Genomic DNA, 15,574 nt, shown 5'->3' with positions numbered 1-15,574 from the left:
CTGACCTCAGCCCGCCCAGGAACCCCAACCACCTCAGGGCAGCTTTTGGTATCGGCTTCCAGAAGGAGGGAGTGGGGTTGGTCTGTCTAACCATGAGCTGGGAATCCAACTGTGACTGCGGAAACGACCAGATCCCCAGAAAGAGAGTGAGGAACAGTCTGAGCCCCTGAGGCTCAGCCAGGCTCCGTCTTCCACCACAAGTGTGCGGGTTTGGCGCCCCCTGCTGTCCCCTTCCTGCCTGTGTCTGCGTCCTGGGTCCTCTGTGTCCCCGTGTTCTGTGTCCAGTATTTCCCATGTTCTGCCAGAGACAGACGTCCCAATCATGGTGGGTTGTTCGGGAGGTGGGGGAGGGGGGGGGAACTGCAAACTGAGCATTTAGTAGTGGAATGAGGGCACAACATTGCAAAAATGCCCCCAAATCATCAGCCACGTCACATCCGAGATTTAAGAGCATAGAGGGCACTAAAGTGGTTCCACGCCCCTCCCTCCCTGCGACACTGGGTTACTATGCGGCTCAAAGAGAGGCTGGAGAGCCTGGTGAGTGTCCTTGGCTCAACTGTCCCCTTGCCGCCCCAGGTGTGCTGGCCCTTGCATCGGTCTGCACTGAGGTGGGAGTGGGGCTCGGGCATTTCGATCTTTCCAGAACAACTACTTAGCTTCTACAGTGAGCCAGGAGGCATTGTCAACAATACAGAGGGTATTTAATACAGGCTGGGGTAGGTGCCCTGCTCTCAAAGGGCTTTCCACCCTTTTCCAAAAGGGTGAAAAATGGTTGAATCATACCAATTCCTTTATTGACCCAACCCTTTTAGCCTTATCTCCAATGGCAACAGTGAAGTAGACTAACCAACGTCAGATTATAGTGGGGAAACTGAGGCTCGGAGGCCAGAAGACCCAGCCCAGAGGTGGCGAGGTCCACCTGACCCCAGACTCTATGCTCTGTGCACCCATGTCCTTCTGTTCTGTTGTACGCAGGGGTAGCAGCAGCCACCTGTGGCTGCACGTAGGCACATATCCATGACAGTTAGGCACATATCCATGACACCTCGGCGGCTACAGGAAGGTAAGCAGCAGGATGGGGGGGGGGGGGCATACAAATATTTTCTTTCCTTTATTTTAAAAAACTTTTGGGTCATGTGGGTGGCTCAGGCGGTGAAGCGTCTGCCTTCGGCTCAAGTCATGGTCCTGGGGTCCTGAGATTGAGCCCCCCATCGGGCTCCTTGCTCCATGGGGAGTCTGCTTCTCTCTCTCTCCCTGTCCTGCACCCCCTGCTTGTGCTCTCTCTCTCTCTCAAATAAATAAAAAAAAATCTTTTAAAAAAATGTTAAAAAACAAAGTTTTAAAGCCACATGTAACTCATGAGACATTGTTAAATAAAAATATTTTCAAATGCTTAAAAATTAATTATATTCAATTAATACAATTAATTAAATTTAATTAAAATTAATTAACCATTCTGGTTGGGGGTACATGGCTGTTCAGCTCCACATTCTCCAGACAGCTCCATATTTTTTTTAATGTTTTCTAGGGGAGCCTGGGTGGCTCAGTGGGTTAAAGCCTCTGCCTTCGGCTCAGGTCATGATCCCAGGGACCTGGGATCAAGCCCTGCATTGGGCTTTCCAGTCAGCAGGGAGCCTGCTTCCTCCTCTCTCTCTCTCTCTCTGCCTCCCTCTCTGCCTACTTGTGATCTCTGTCTGTCAAATAAATAAATAAATGTTTTAAAAATAATAATAATAATAATAAAATAATAAAAGTGTTTCCTAACTAATATTTTTAAAGAAGAAGGAAAAGAAACTGAAAGGAAGTAAGTATCCTCTGAGAATCCAAATTTGAAATCATGGACCTAGTCTATCCGCTTAGCAATCATGCGTGAGTGTGACTCTAAAGACCGAGGCTCGGTCCTCATGGAGAAAACCCAGCTGTATACACAGGGCTTTCACCTGGGGACCTCTGGGCATGTTGCAAACAGGAATTAATTGCTCCTCCTGTCACCTCCTGAAAGAGGAGTGCTTCACACACTGTTAAATCGCATCTGGGGAAGGCACAGCGTGGATGGGGACTGGAGGCCCCGGGCAGGACTACAGCTGTGACCATGACCTTGTCCCCCCACCACCCCCCCGTGCTGATGTGCCACGCCTTTAATGGGCAGTTCCTGCAAAGAACAGCCTCCTGTCTTCACACGAAGCCCCATCTGAAAATATCCTTCCACATATAAATAGAGCTCTTTTTCAGGGACAACCCAAACCACATCCTCTGGCTTTTATTTTACATAATCAGCCAGGATTTTCCAAGCTCTGGGCCTCCTTCCCTGGGTCCCCTCCCCTCAGCAGACGGGACCCAGGAGGAGCAGGGACACCTGTCAGCAGCAGCTCCAGAACTCCCCAGACTATGGGTCCTGACACCCAACTCCTCCACTGCAACACTCCCTGCCCACCTGCCTCTCAAGGCACCTGAGACCAGCGACCGGAAGAGACTCTAACAGGGTTCTCCTTGGTCATCCCCCTCACTCCCTGGCCTCCCTCCAGACTGATTGATTGCCTTCTGCAGTAATCCTAGAACATAGATCTGACCACCCCCCCCCCCAAAACTATGCCTCCCCACCTGCTGGAGGTGGGTCGCATACACATAGCAGCCTGGCCCCCACGAGCCTCCAGCCTGCCCTCCCTTGTCCCCCTTCTCAGAAGCAGGGCACACCATGGGGCACTTCCTGGAAGAGCACCTGCAGACTCCCCGAGGCCAGTCCAGGGAAGGAGTCCTGAGCTCGGCTAAGTTACTTTACAACAGATTCAATATACTATCTATGCATACATATCCTGCTTTTCAAAAGTTTGTTTAGGCACTTTGCTTCTACGAAAGACCTACATTAGTACCTGTCCTTTCCAAACAGAAGATATCCAAAGAGGAATTTTGTTTTTACAATGAAATGCTTAAAGTGAAAATCGTGTTCAGTGTGTCCATTCTGCAGCGAGCTGTTACGGGGGCAGTGCCCAGAGCAGCAAGAGGAGCCCCCCAGCTCCATCTCTGGAACCCACACTCAGCATCTCAGCGTCAGGCCACTGGAGCTGTGGACTGTGTCTCTGAGCATCAATTTATTGTCTGTGGCCATTAGCCAGATCCTAAGGTATCAGAAAAGCCTAGGGCAGGTTTTCTTGGGTCTGGGAATGCCCAAATATTTTCTTTTTATTATTATTATTATTATTATTATTATTATTATTATTTTGTTTGACAGAGAGAAAGCATGAGCAGGGAGAGAGGGGGAAGCAGGCTCCCTGCTGAGTGGGGTGCCCAATATGGGACTCGGTCCCAAGCCAAAGGCAGACGCTCTACCATCTGAGCCACTCAGGCGTCCCCAAATATTTTCCCTATAAATGAAAGGTAACTGCTTCTTGAATTTATACCTCTTGAGCTTCCAGAAGCTTCCAGAGAAATGCTCCACTTTCAGATATCAGGGAAAGCCTGCCTCCGCAGCAGAAATGGCAGGTGGACTGAAGCCACGCTTTATAGAGGATGCTGAAGTAAGGGTGTATTTGTATATTTGATACCATTAGTAATGGGAGTCATTGACGCTTGACGAGGAGAGCCATCTGATCCAAGCTGTACTTGGGAAACTGAACGGGCCCAGCGGGTCCGAGCAGGGAGACATAGGAAGTGAGAGCACCCAGAGGCGGAGTCCCTGCCTCACGCAGAGCCCCCGCAGGGAGTGTCCTGAGTGGCCCACAGCCCACTTCATAGAGCACCAGACACTTCCTGATCCTCATGCTGAGAACCTCAAGGATTAAGACAGACATGGACAAAGCACAAGACTCAACTGCACGAGCACCAGCTCCTTTGTCTTTGCTGGGAAACCCCGTGCCTTCCAGGGCCAGAAGCTTCCAAAGCACCCCCACCCCACCCCACCAAGGCTGAGCCAGTGCCATCTCACCAGTGTGCACTGGCCCGTGTCTGGCTTTAATGACCATTGTCTAAAAGAAACATATCCGGAGAACTGGACAGGAAGGAAAAGCTTGTGTTTGGGGGGAAAGGGAGGAGGATGTGTTTTATCTCAAACCATCTAGCTTCTATTTAATAAAACCCTCCATTGCCAAAGGCATGTCAGGCCACAATTCTCACAATGCTCACACAGAACAGAAAACCACGGCCTGAAATGGAAATGCCTCTCAGTTGTTGTTCTGGCATGGCAGATGGCCCTCTCCTGACATTCAGGGAAACAGACTTTGCTTCCAGAGAGAAAAGCCTATAAAACATTGGGCAGCATATGCGGAAATGCCTAACCCTGGCCACTGGCATCAAGCATGTCTGTGGCACAGGAAGGGCATTCCCGAACAGGGACCGGTGTCGTTCATGGCACCCTTATCACAGGGCACTGCACAGAGCAAATGCCTTCCAAAGATGAGCGCGCATATAACCAGTCAGATGAAATATCTTAGTCCCTGGTATAAATATGAGTGGGTCCCTCACACTGGGAAGCCTACAAGCTTCTGCAATTCAGCAGGAAGCCAAGTAGGAAATAAGAGGCCAGGTACTCATTTCTTACAGAGAATGGATAGAGGTGAGTTTTGGTATACCACAGTATGCTGTGGTATGCTATAGTACATGTGTTATGCTGTAGTATGCTGTGGTACACTATAGTATGCTGAGATATATTGTGCTATACTGTGTTATGTTGTGGTATGCTGTATATACTGTGGTATACTGGGCTATTGTGTGGTATATTGTGCTATGCTATGGCATAATATAGTATGTTGACATATACTGTGCTATGCTGTGGTATACTCTGGTATACTATCATACACTGTGGTATGCTGTGCTATACTATAGTGTGCTATGGTATACTGCAATATACTCTGGCATATTGTGCTATGCTGTGGTATGCTGTAGCATGCTGTGGTACACTGTAGTATACTGAGGCATATTGTGCTATGCTGTGCTATACTGTGGTATGTTGTGATAGATCATGTTATGTCGTGATATGCTGAGCCATATACTGTAGTATACCATGGTATACTGCAATATGCTGTGGTATACTGTGCTATACTATGCTATACTGTGCTATACTGTAGTATACTGTGCTAAACTGTGGTATGTTGTGATATATTGTGTTGTGTTGTGGTATGCTATAACTATTGTGGTATACTGGGCTATGCTGTGGTATATTGTGCTATGCTGTGGTATGCTATGGCATATTGTGCTGTACTGTGGTATACTGTGGTATACTATAGTATACTGTGGTATGCTGTGTATACTGTGTTATACTATGGTATACTATGATATGCTATGGTACACTGTGGTATCTGTGGTATATGCTGTGGTACACTACAGTATACTGACAGTACAATACAATACAGTATTGTGACAGATTGTGTTATGTTGTGGTATGCTGTATATACTGTGGTATACTGTGACATATTTTGCTATGTATACAACATACACCATGCTGTGCTGTGTTATACTGTGGTATACTATTGTATACTGTGGAATGCTGTGCTATACTGTAGTATACTGTAATATGCTTTGGCATACTGTGCTATGCTGTGGTATACCACGGTATCTGTGGTATACCATGCTATGCTGGAGTATGCTGTGCTATACTGTAGTATCCTGAGATATACTGTGCTATGTTGTGGTATACTATGCTGTGCTGTGGTATGCCATGATATGCAGTAGTATACTATAGTATGCTGTGGTATACTGGAATATACTGTGCTGTGCTGTGTTATCCTATGGTATACCCAAAGCCTTGGTTTAATGATGGGCTCTAGTGGACAAGTCAGCCTGTAGTATCTCACATTATGGGGATAGATATATATATATATACACACATAGCACATATATATATATATACACACACACACATATATATGTGTGTGTATATATATATATATATATATATACACATGAAAGATTCTAGATATATATGCATATTCAGCTAACACTTATCCAGAATTTCTCACATATTGGGCATTATCTTAATCACTTTTAAGATATGAATTCATTTAATTTAATGCTCATTAAAAAAACAAAAGACAGTGAGTATTATGATCCTCATTTACAGAGGAAAAAACTGAGGCACAGAAAGGGTGCCCAACCTGCCCAGGGTCACAATGCCATGAAGTGACAGAGTCGGCACTTGAACCCAACCTGTCTGGACCCGTGTTCTGTGAGAACCCCTGGCCTCATACACACCTCTTTTCTGGGTTTCTACAATTCCGATCGATTCTATCTGGAGTGAGAAACACTTGATGTTCTGAGAACTGGAGCATGCATGGTTTTATGAACAAGAGTACTTCTCACGTAGATGTTGAGCATTACCATGCAATCATCTTCTCCCTAGTCCTGCTGGCCTAGCCTGATGGCTGAACATCCAAGAAAGGGTCTGATGTAAAAACAACTCTGTCCATGCCCCAAGGCTGGCCGCTAAACACAGGGGCTTGTCGTCTCCCCTTGGGACCCCACATTCCTCCCAAAGGGCTAACTGGGGTTTGACTTCAAGGAAGACCTCAGACAGAAAGTTGAGGCAGAGCCTGGTTGATCCATCCCCACAGCCGGTGCTCACTAGGAACACAGACCCTAACACCAGGCCCACAAGCAAGTGGCAGGACGCTGGCTGCCACAGGCCCTTTGCTCTGGAGCAGGAAGAGGTGTTGCCAGGAGAGCCAAGCTGGAAGCGGAAGGAGTGGAGACAGTACAGATGGAATGTGCTAGTCGTGGAGCTCTGCCCACGGCCCTTCACATTCCACTGCTGTTGCGCAAGGAGCAGAGGCCCTGTGTGCTATGAGCACATGTGTGGGTGATGGGCACGCGGCCCTTGGCCTGGTGACCCACAGCAGCGCCACTCACCGCTGAGTTTTGTCAAATGCCCTCTGTCACTGGGGAGTTTCATTCCTAAGACATGTGCTAGGCCCAAAAGAGTCCTTCCTAAAAAGTTTGCTAGAGCTCAAAATTCCATGAACCAAGATTACTTAAACTAAGAAAACTGCCCGGGGACCAAGGACATCAAAGTTTCTCTAATGGTCATAGGAGGGGGCACGGGGAGGGGCCTGCAAGCCAGCCGGTTCATGAGAAATCACCGACCTTCTAGTGCCACGGGGAGCCAAGTACTACTTCCAGCTCAAGCTCTGGGCCTGCTCCAAGTACTCTGCTCCTCCAGATTTTTTATAATCAGTGGACGGTTTGCCAAGTTCGTGAACACCCAGAGTTTCCACGGTATGGATATAACTGGTAAATAAGATTCAGGTTTCGCATTTGTCGTGCCAAGACTGGGACCAACAGGCACAGATGATGGAAATGAAACACAGCGAGGGCCCCAGCGTCAGTCCAGCAGCCGCATACCCTGGATCACATCACTCAGCCCCTCTGAGCCCTTGTTCCTTATTGGTAAAATGGGGAGAGTGACGCCCGCCCCAGGAACTTGATGTCCTCGCAAAGTTAACGAGGTACCACAAGACAGTGCAGGACACCACACCAGCTACATAGGTGGTGCCTCTGTGCCCCGGGAACTCAGACAAACAACAGGACTGGTTGTGCACGAGCATCAGCCCACGAAATTCGGTTACGATCTAACCATGGTGTGGGGGAGGGCTACCAAGGTATTTATTGATCATGCGACACATGTATGTCATGATGGGTGATGTGGCGAGAAGGCAGAAGACACAGCCTGCTTTTACAGAGCTAACTCTCAGGACCAGGAAGAAGAAGGCTCCTTCTTGACAAAATAGACATCTTGACAAACCTCAGCTGAGCAGGTTCAAGGCGCCAAGCATGCTGACCACTTCAGGTGCAGGGTCTCCTCGGATGCTCTTAACGACCCCCAGAAGTACTTTCCAGGTTTGGGCCTCGAACTTGAGCAGTCTGGATCTATGAACACTGGCGTGCACGGGCTAGTCATAGCACTGTCTTGAGACAAAGATGGAGGTGTAGTCGGATCAGTGACCCAGACTTCTGGGGGGGGCGGCGGTGAGCTGGGTCCCAGAGGAAAAGTGGAATTTGGACTAGCAGGTGCCGAGGTCAGCGGATATGTGGCCACGGTGGGTTTTGAACCCAGATCTAACTCTGGAAGGCATCATCAACCAGAGTCCTCGAAGTGGGGCAAGGATTGCTTCCATTTCGTAGATGCAGACACAGAGTCTGAATGAGAACAAGTAACTGAGTTAAGTCTGCTCCACTCATGAGCCAGCCAGGCTTTGGGACGTCTACGCCCTCCCGCCCCCCCCCCCGCACCCCCCGCCCCCGCACACACACCCTTTCTTCTCCTGTGACCCCATGCAACCTGGGGAGTGTCCTCCAGCCCAAGGAGCATGGGGCCCCGAGCCCCACCCCAGGGGCTGGTGGCTGCAGCCCAGGCCACGTTCATGCCTGCTGGGCTGGGCCTATTCCTTGACTGGCACTCCCTCCAGAGCCGCTGCCAGAGGGCCGGGCCGGCTTTCCTATCTCCTCGGCCGCAGCTGTGTTCTCAACAGTGAGAGTCACTCCAGCTCCCCTTATGAATCCCGGGCTCCCTGCGCAGCCACCAGGGTTGTGCGAGGATGAGATTAGGTGGGCGGGCCAGCCCCTGGACCCGGGACAGCCTGCCCATGGTGGGAACCAGGGGACAAAGGTGGGGACTCAGAGACAGGGGTCAAGAAGAAAGAAATACGGGAGGAAAAGACAGAGGGCCAGAGAATCAGCACGGGCTTTCCAGCCCGCATGGGATCCTGGTCCCAGAGTCTGCTTAAGGGAAGTTACCCTTAACCATTCAAAAGTCCGTCACAGACAGAAGTTGGCCCCTGTGGACCAAGGAGTGTACTGGTGTTTCACCCAAACTCAAGGCGGTCCTCTTGCACAGTCCCTCCCCAGGGTGCTGGCTCCACCCCTGCAGAGCCTCCCCAGGGGCCTAGGTGGGCTCCTGGCTCCTGGCTCCCCAGGGAGCAGCCCGCCCCACCCCATGCCGCCTCTCCCCCCACCCTCTGAGGTTCCTACTGAGCCTTCTCCACCCGCTCCTGTCTCTCTGGCTCTGTTCCTTCCTAGCCCTTCCCGTGGTTCTTAAATCCACCGCTTCCTTTCGGTGGTTAGAGAAGGGATAAAAGCTTCCCTTTTCTGTCTGCCAGTGTTTAAATTCCTTCTGAAAACATCTAGAAAAGACTTATGTAAAAGGGGAACAGCCTTTTCCTACTGATGGCTCCAGTAGAACTTAGTAGGGAGTACAGGCGGATGCGGAGGTGCCCAGCTTTGCGGGTGCCTTCCAGCCCCCCAGCTCTTGGTGCTGGGGCTGCACCCCCTCCCCACGGCCACCTAGACCAGGAGTGAGGCTCTGCCCTCCTCACCCCCAAAGCCCAGACTCCGCAGAAGCAGGCAAAGTGGGGTTGGGCACTGCTGTTTTCAGGGAGCCAGGCTCTCTGCTCCAAAGGAGGCCCCTCTCCCTGCTCCACGGCATCCACATGGGCCTTCTATAAGGAGCGACTCTCCACGGCCTTCTCAGAGGTCTCTTCTGGCCGGCCAAGTAGCCCTCACTTCATCTCTACACGCGCGTCCATTCAGGAGCGCTGGCAGAACAGCCTGATTCCCGTTTCCGAGGACCCCAGGAGACAAGGGCCTCAGTCTCTGGGTGCCACACTCAGCAGCACTCCTGGGCCTAGCCCATGGCAGCAACCTGGAGGAGACCCTTCCCCTGCAAACCACCCTTGTAGTCTCTTGGGGAGCGCCACGCTTCTCCGCACCCCAAACCCCTTTCTCCCCACCGCTCACTTCGGTGGGACTCAGCTTCCAGGGAAATATCTCTTGGCCCACAAGTCTCGGGACACAACATGGTTGTGTACTGTGGCTCCAGAAAAATCTCGGTTCAAGTCTAGAGTACCACCTGGGGACCGCATGGCCAGACTGAACGAGATTAGGTAGAACTTTGTGTGAAGAGATCGTAACAAAGAACTGTAGATTCAGAAAGCCCAGTAATGATACCATCGCTACTCACAACCATTTATTCAACACTCACACTAAGCACACTACGAATCCCCACACCTCAAGGTTCTTCCTGCTGAATTAAGGACTCAGAAAAATAAATAACCAGATATAAAGCTATGTAATAGTAAGAAATAGATGCACGTATATCGGTTTCTGCCGCCTTCCTACTTACATTTTGTCTTTGACCCCAGTTCTTGACATGGAGCTCCTCAGTCCTTCGGAATTTCCTGGGTTATAGGAACCTCTTTTGTTCTAATGAGGTGACTCTAGAGGGGCTCCTGGGGTTGGCAGGGGGCACCAGAAAGTCTAAGCCATGCTTAAAACCTCAGGACTTCCAGCCCCACCCCCACTCTCGGGGGAGGGGTGAGGTGCTGGAGAATAAATGATTGATGTCCCCAACGTGTCGAAGCCACCATGAAAATCCCTGGAGTGCAGAGTTCTGAGAGCTTGTGGGCTGATGAGCACAAGTGTGTGCCAGGAGGGCGGTGCAGCCCAGCTCCAGACAGACAGACAGACGCTGCTATGCTGGGGACCCTTCTGGACCTCGCCTTATGCGCCTCTTCCTCCATATCCTTTATCATAGACTGATAGATGTAAATAAGTGTTTCTCTGAATCCTGTGAACCATTTTATCAAATTATGAACCAGGGAGGGGGTCATGGGAACCCCAGTTTATAGCCAGTTGGTCAGAAGTACAGATGACAGCCTGGGACTTGTGACAGGCCTCTGACATGGGACCGTCTCGTGGGATGGAGCCCTTAACCTGTGGGATCTGACACCAGCCCCAGGTTGGTGGTGTTGGACCTGAATCAAATTGTGGGACACTCCGCGGGTGTCGGAGGACTGACACCCATGGTAAGGGGAAGAAAGCACACATCATTGAGAGTGCTGAGTGTGACAATACGAGGAAATGGAGCGTTTTTCCTCGATAAATGAAGAATGAACAAACGCCGTCACACATGAGACGGACTTATGTCCATATGACCCATCTGTAAGAGAATTAGTGAATTGAAATATAGATCTGAAGAAACCATTCAGAATGGGTGTACATACAAAACATGGTAAGTTAAGATGCAAGTAGAAAAGAATAGCAAGAGAGTAGAAAAGATTTTCCAAGAGAAATTACAGAAGAAAAAAACAGAGATCATGCAGAGAGACAATGTTGGAAGAGACAGTGGCTGAAAATATTCCAGCACTGACATGAGAAGTTAAACTACTTCTTAATGAAAATATATTAAGGAACTGAATTTCAGAAACAAAATTATCAAAATTTTGCAAGCAACTCACATGATTAAATCTTCTTGTGAAGGCAACAGCATTTGGTGCATGAATTACAGGGGGGGAAGAGCAGAGACAGGAGAGGTGTACGTGGCAGGAGAGGTGCCACCCGGGCAAGGCCATGAGGCATGAGCAGGACTGTGGTCAGCGGGAACAGGCGGGGAACTCCAGGAAGCAGCAGGAGGCGGGCGTGGAATTGTGAAGGGTATAGGCAGAGTGTTCTGGGTGAACACATGCTGGATGCTTCCTTAGGTTTGAGCTCTCCTTCCTCCTCCCCCCAGCCCCGGTGGCCTCTTAGGTGCCCATTCAGTTCTGGGAAAACCCCTAACATGAAGATGAGGCTTGCAGCAGAGTGAAGATGGGCGAGGAGAGCTGGGGCAAGCGAATTCGAATTCTCTCTTTCTTTGGAGACATGAACAAAGAAGCACAAGCCCAAGAGCTGTTGGCAACCACCCTGGGACCATGATCATCAGAGAGAAATAAACTTGAGTCCTTAAAGAAATTGCTAATCTGCTGGATCAAGCCTTGCCTGAAGCTCACACTGATAATGGACTTTTTTTTTTAAGGAGCAAATAAATCCCTGTTTTATATAAGCCAGTTTGATCAAAGCTAATGAAATGACCTGAAATCACGTACAGCATGAATTGTGGGGGGATGGAGGGATGTTAACAACACTGAAACTAGAAGGGTATCAGAGGATTAAGCCACGAGAGTCTCTCCTTGTTCCTCGCTAGGGTGTTGGACTTCATGTAGGCAGGAGGGAGACTCAGTGAAAATTGTTGAGAAGGGAGGTGGTGGGATGGAATCTGCTTTAAGAAATTAGCTTTCATGGGGCGCCTGGGTGGCTCAGTGGGTTAAGCCTCTGCCTTTGGCTCAGGTCATGATCTCAGGGTCCTGGGATCGAGCCCCGCATCAGGCTCTCTGCTCAGCATGGAGCTCTCTGCCTACTTGTGATCTTCCTCTCTGTCAAATAAATAAATAAAATCTTTAAAAAAAAAAAGAAAAGAAAAGAAATTAGCTTTCATGGCAGAATGAGTGGCAGGCTGGAGGGAAGGGAGATTAGGAGCAAAAAAAAAAAAAAAGGTGATTAGTAATGGGTCTGGGAAAAGGACATTTTATCAAACAACCCCAGATGTCGGCACTGAGCTGGCAAAGTCATTCCTGTGGTAGCCTCCCCTGGTGTGAGCATTCAAGGGCTTCCCTTCAACCTGAAGAGCAAACAGCACACAGTGAGTAGGTCCAAATGCTAATATCGCAATGCCTCCCAAAGCTTTCCAGTTGTCTTAGAAATTTCATAAGAACAGGAGAGTCTTTTTATTTTAAAAACTAAAACAAAGTTCCCTTTCATTAACTTTTAGATTAACCATACATTTACAGAGTGGGGAAGAGAATACACCCAAAACAAGAAGCCATAAAAAAGCGTCCCCACTCCCAAAAGTTTGTGAGTCACCAACTAAATCATGGGGCTCCCAGCTCCCCATCCCTGGTGGGAGCACCTGTCCTGGCAGCTGCCAGAGTTCTAGAGTCTTCCAGGGCCTTCCGGAGGCCGGCAAGAGGCCTGCAGAGCTCATGTGGCTCCGTCCCCACATCCACGAGGAAGGTAAGCATCTTCATCTCCTCCTAATGTGCCCAGAGAGTGCCCCGGCTGCCCTACAGGTCACACTGCCTGGGGCTCCACACCCCACACTTCACCCCTGCCTCACAGCCTCTTCCCATGGGTGCCCCGCACTCCCTGACCTGGCTGTTCCCATTCTCAGCCCCCAGAGCTTCCCAACAGGCAGACTGCCACCTGCGTCCCAGGCCCACTGTTTAATTTACATAATTCCGATGGTTTTCCCTGCCAGCTTCCTGTTTTTGTAAACTCCTGTCCGGTTTTTTACTCTCCCGAGAGCCCGGCTCACAATAGCCTTGTGCCAATCTGGTTCTTCTGCATCGAAGGAGACAGAGGGAGCTTCTATCTGATGATTTCCCTTTTTGTTGTAGAAACAGGAGCTTAAAAACAGCCAGTGGTTTCCAATCCAGAGTTTCCTACAAGCTTTTGACTCTGCTGGTTACTGGCTTCCTGTTAGCAGAACAAAGTTTCAGGCTGAGTCACAGCCGAGAGCCAAGCCCAGCAGTGATTCACGAGTGTGGCTCATGGCACCCCTGCCACCACCAGCGGCCACCATCAGCGCAGCCTCTGCTAGTGCTGCGGCAGCCCCCAGTTCTCCTGATCCTCGGAGCGCAAGAGCCTGAGGCCGTGTTCCTGATTTTCTCTTCGGGGTGGTAGAGGAGCACCGGCAGCCGGCACAGGCCGGGCAAGGCTGGCCTGGAGATCAGGGACAAGACTGGGGACCTGAATCGGGGCAGTTCCAGGGATACTGGGGAAGGTACCACTGCTTCAAAATAACACCCACCCCCATCCACCCTCCCCTGCACAGGGCTGAGGGTTCCTCCCTCTGAGCTTTTTTGGTCCTCCTTCAAGGCACAAACAGGCCACTCACACCCTAATATGATTAACGTGATGAGCTCACTTAGGAAAACACTCATCGCTGCAGAGAAGCAGATGGGAGAGAAGTAGAAAAAAACCCGAAGCACGAGCAGGCCAGAGACACAGACAATCTCGCCCAGGACCAGGCTTGGCCGCAAGGTCAGCGGCGGGGAAACCCTGTAACCTTTGCCAGGACTCAGTTTGGGGGTATCTTCCGATTCCAAGGTTCTCTTGACAGGCCTCAACACTTTGCAAGCCACACAGAAGCTGCACTCTAAACACAGGGGTGAAACCCAGAGGCTGCAGACCATACCCAAACCACCGCAACAAGGAGCAGTCCGCTGGGGAGAGGGTTGTCAAGCACATTGTCCTCCTTGACAGGTGGGAAGGGCGGCTCCTCCCGATTCGAGAGAGGAGGGTGAAGAGGGTTTCCGACCCAAGCCATGGTGAATTCCTAGATTTATGAAAACGCAAGATCTCGTCCCCTACCATGAAATGCACCATTTAAACATCCGCAGCAGGCTATAGCAGGTTCACGGTGCGTGTGATCCCCCAGGACTTCGTGGTTCCCCATCCCCGGGGCACATGACCCGGGCAGGCGTGAGAGCCCCTCCCTCAAGCCCCCGGGCCGGGCTGGGGACACCAAAGCTGGCGAAAAGCAGAAGCTCCAAGGCCCTGAGAAGGCACCATCTGTGCTCGTAGGAGCTCAGAGTCAAGCAAGCCCTGGGCAGGGAGGACCTCTGGAATTCTGGAGACGCCGGACATTTCTGACTTCCCAGATGATGGCCCAGTCCACAAGCAAGAAGCAGTGGGAACTGCTCAGCTAGCATGTCTCTTGCCATGGGCATCTCATAAATCTTTTAAACTTGCTGAAATGAGAGTGAAAATGCTCTATTTTTCTCCTTAAAGTCTGTTCCCTTGATCCCCAGCCCCATTTCTGTCCTCCCAACCCACTGGCTTCCTGTCACCTGCTGGGACTCACTCTGCTCCTCTGGCCCCAGAGACTTGGCCCAGGTTGCACCCTGCCCTCCATGCACTGAGGATGGGCTTCCACAGGCTCTCTCCACCACCACCCCCAGGACCCACAGTGTGCACCACTCTGGGGACCTCCGAATCCCTGACCAGGGAGCACCCCTCGGCCACCAGCCACATGGCCGCTCCTCCGTGCCCTCCTGGCTGCATCAGGCTCTGGGTGACACTGGCCACCACTGTGGCCAGGCACATGCAGGGTGACGGCTTCATCAGGGTCCACCCCACAGACACCCATCTCTTCCGGTACCCCCAGCAGCTGGCACGACCCTGTTAGATACAGATCTGACAAACAAATGAAGTCAGGTTTTGTTTCTCTGTTTTTACTTACCTACTTATTGATTGAGGCATAAATGACACACACAATGACTCAATATTTGTATGTATGTTGTGAAATGATCAGCACAATTAAGTCTAGTGAACATCCGTCACCATACATAGTTACCAAACATACTGTTCTTGTGATGGTCAGGAAGAAGCCCTATGAGCTCTCCAGATCAAGAGGCTGCAAAAAGAACCTCTAAAGAACCCAGCACTGGTGATGAAAACTGGTGTTTATTACCATCCAGCTGCTTCCCACATTGCTTTGACCACAGGCAAAGATTCGGCAGGAATGCGCCTTCAAGCACAGGGACGGGCAGGCAGACAGCTTGATAAACCGGTTCCTACCTTTGGTCTTTTCTATCCTGCTTGCCTTCCTGCTTCCAGAACACAGACTGGAGGAGGGTCCGGGTGGGCAGCCTGGCTGCTGTCAGGTGCACTCACCCTCCACTGCCAAGGCTTGGGGGAGGACACAGGGACAAGCACCAGGGGAGTGGGAGGGGCCCAGTGCCAGGGAGATGTGCGTGGACTCCCTTCCTTCTCA

The 15,574-nt window shown here is 50.5% G+C and overlaps 1 long non-coding RNA gene across 3 annotated transcripts in view; it reads right to left on the bottom strand.

Annotated features, from left to right (window-relative positions):
- LOC101680403 overlaps positions 1-15,574 on the bottom strand; it is a 71,109-nt gene that overhangs the window by 34,408 nt on the left and 21,127 nt on the right. The window contains exon 1 of one of the 3 annotated variants that reach the window (XR_006603556.1): positions 7,730-8,146. The exons of the other annotated variants lie outside the window; for them this stretch is intronic. This is a non-coding gene — a long non-coding RNA (uncharacterized LOC101680403). Of the gene's footprint in view, positions 1-7,729; positions 8,147-15,574 lie in introns of those variants that run through there. 3 annotated transcript variants of the gene reach the window in all.

This window comes from Mustela putorius, unplaced genomic scaffold, assembly GCF_011764305.1.
Source record: "Mustela putorius furo isolate JIRA1106 unplaced genomic scaffold, ASM1176430v1.1 tig00003942_pilon_pilon_pilon, whole genome shotgun sequence".
Lineage (NCBI taxonomy): Eukaryota > Metazoa > Chordata > Mammalia > Carnivora > Mustelidae > Mustela > Mustela putorius.
The sequence above is the reverse complement of the archived record's forward strand: the minus strand, read 5'-3'. Positions and strand labels throughout refer to the sequence as shown.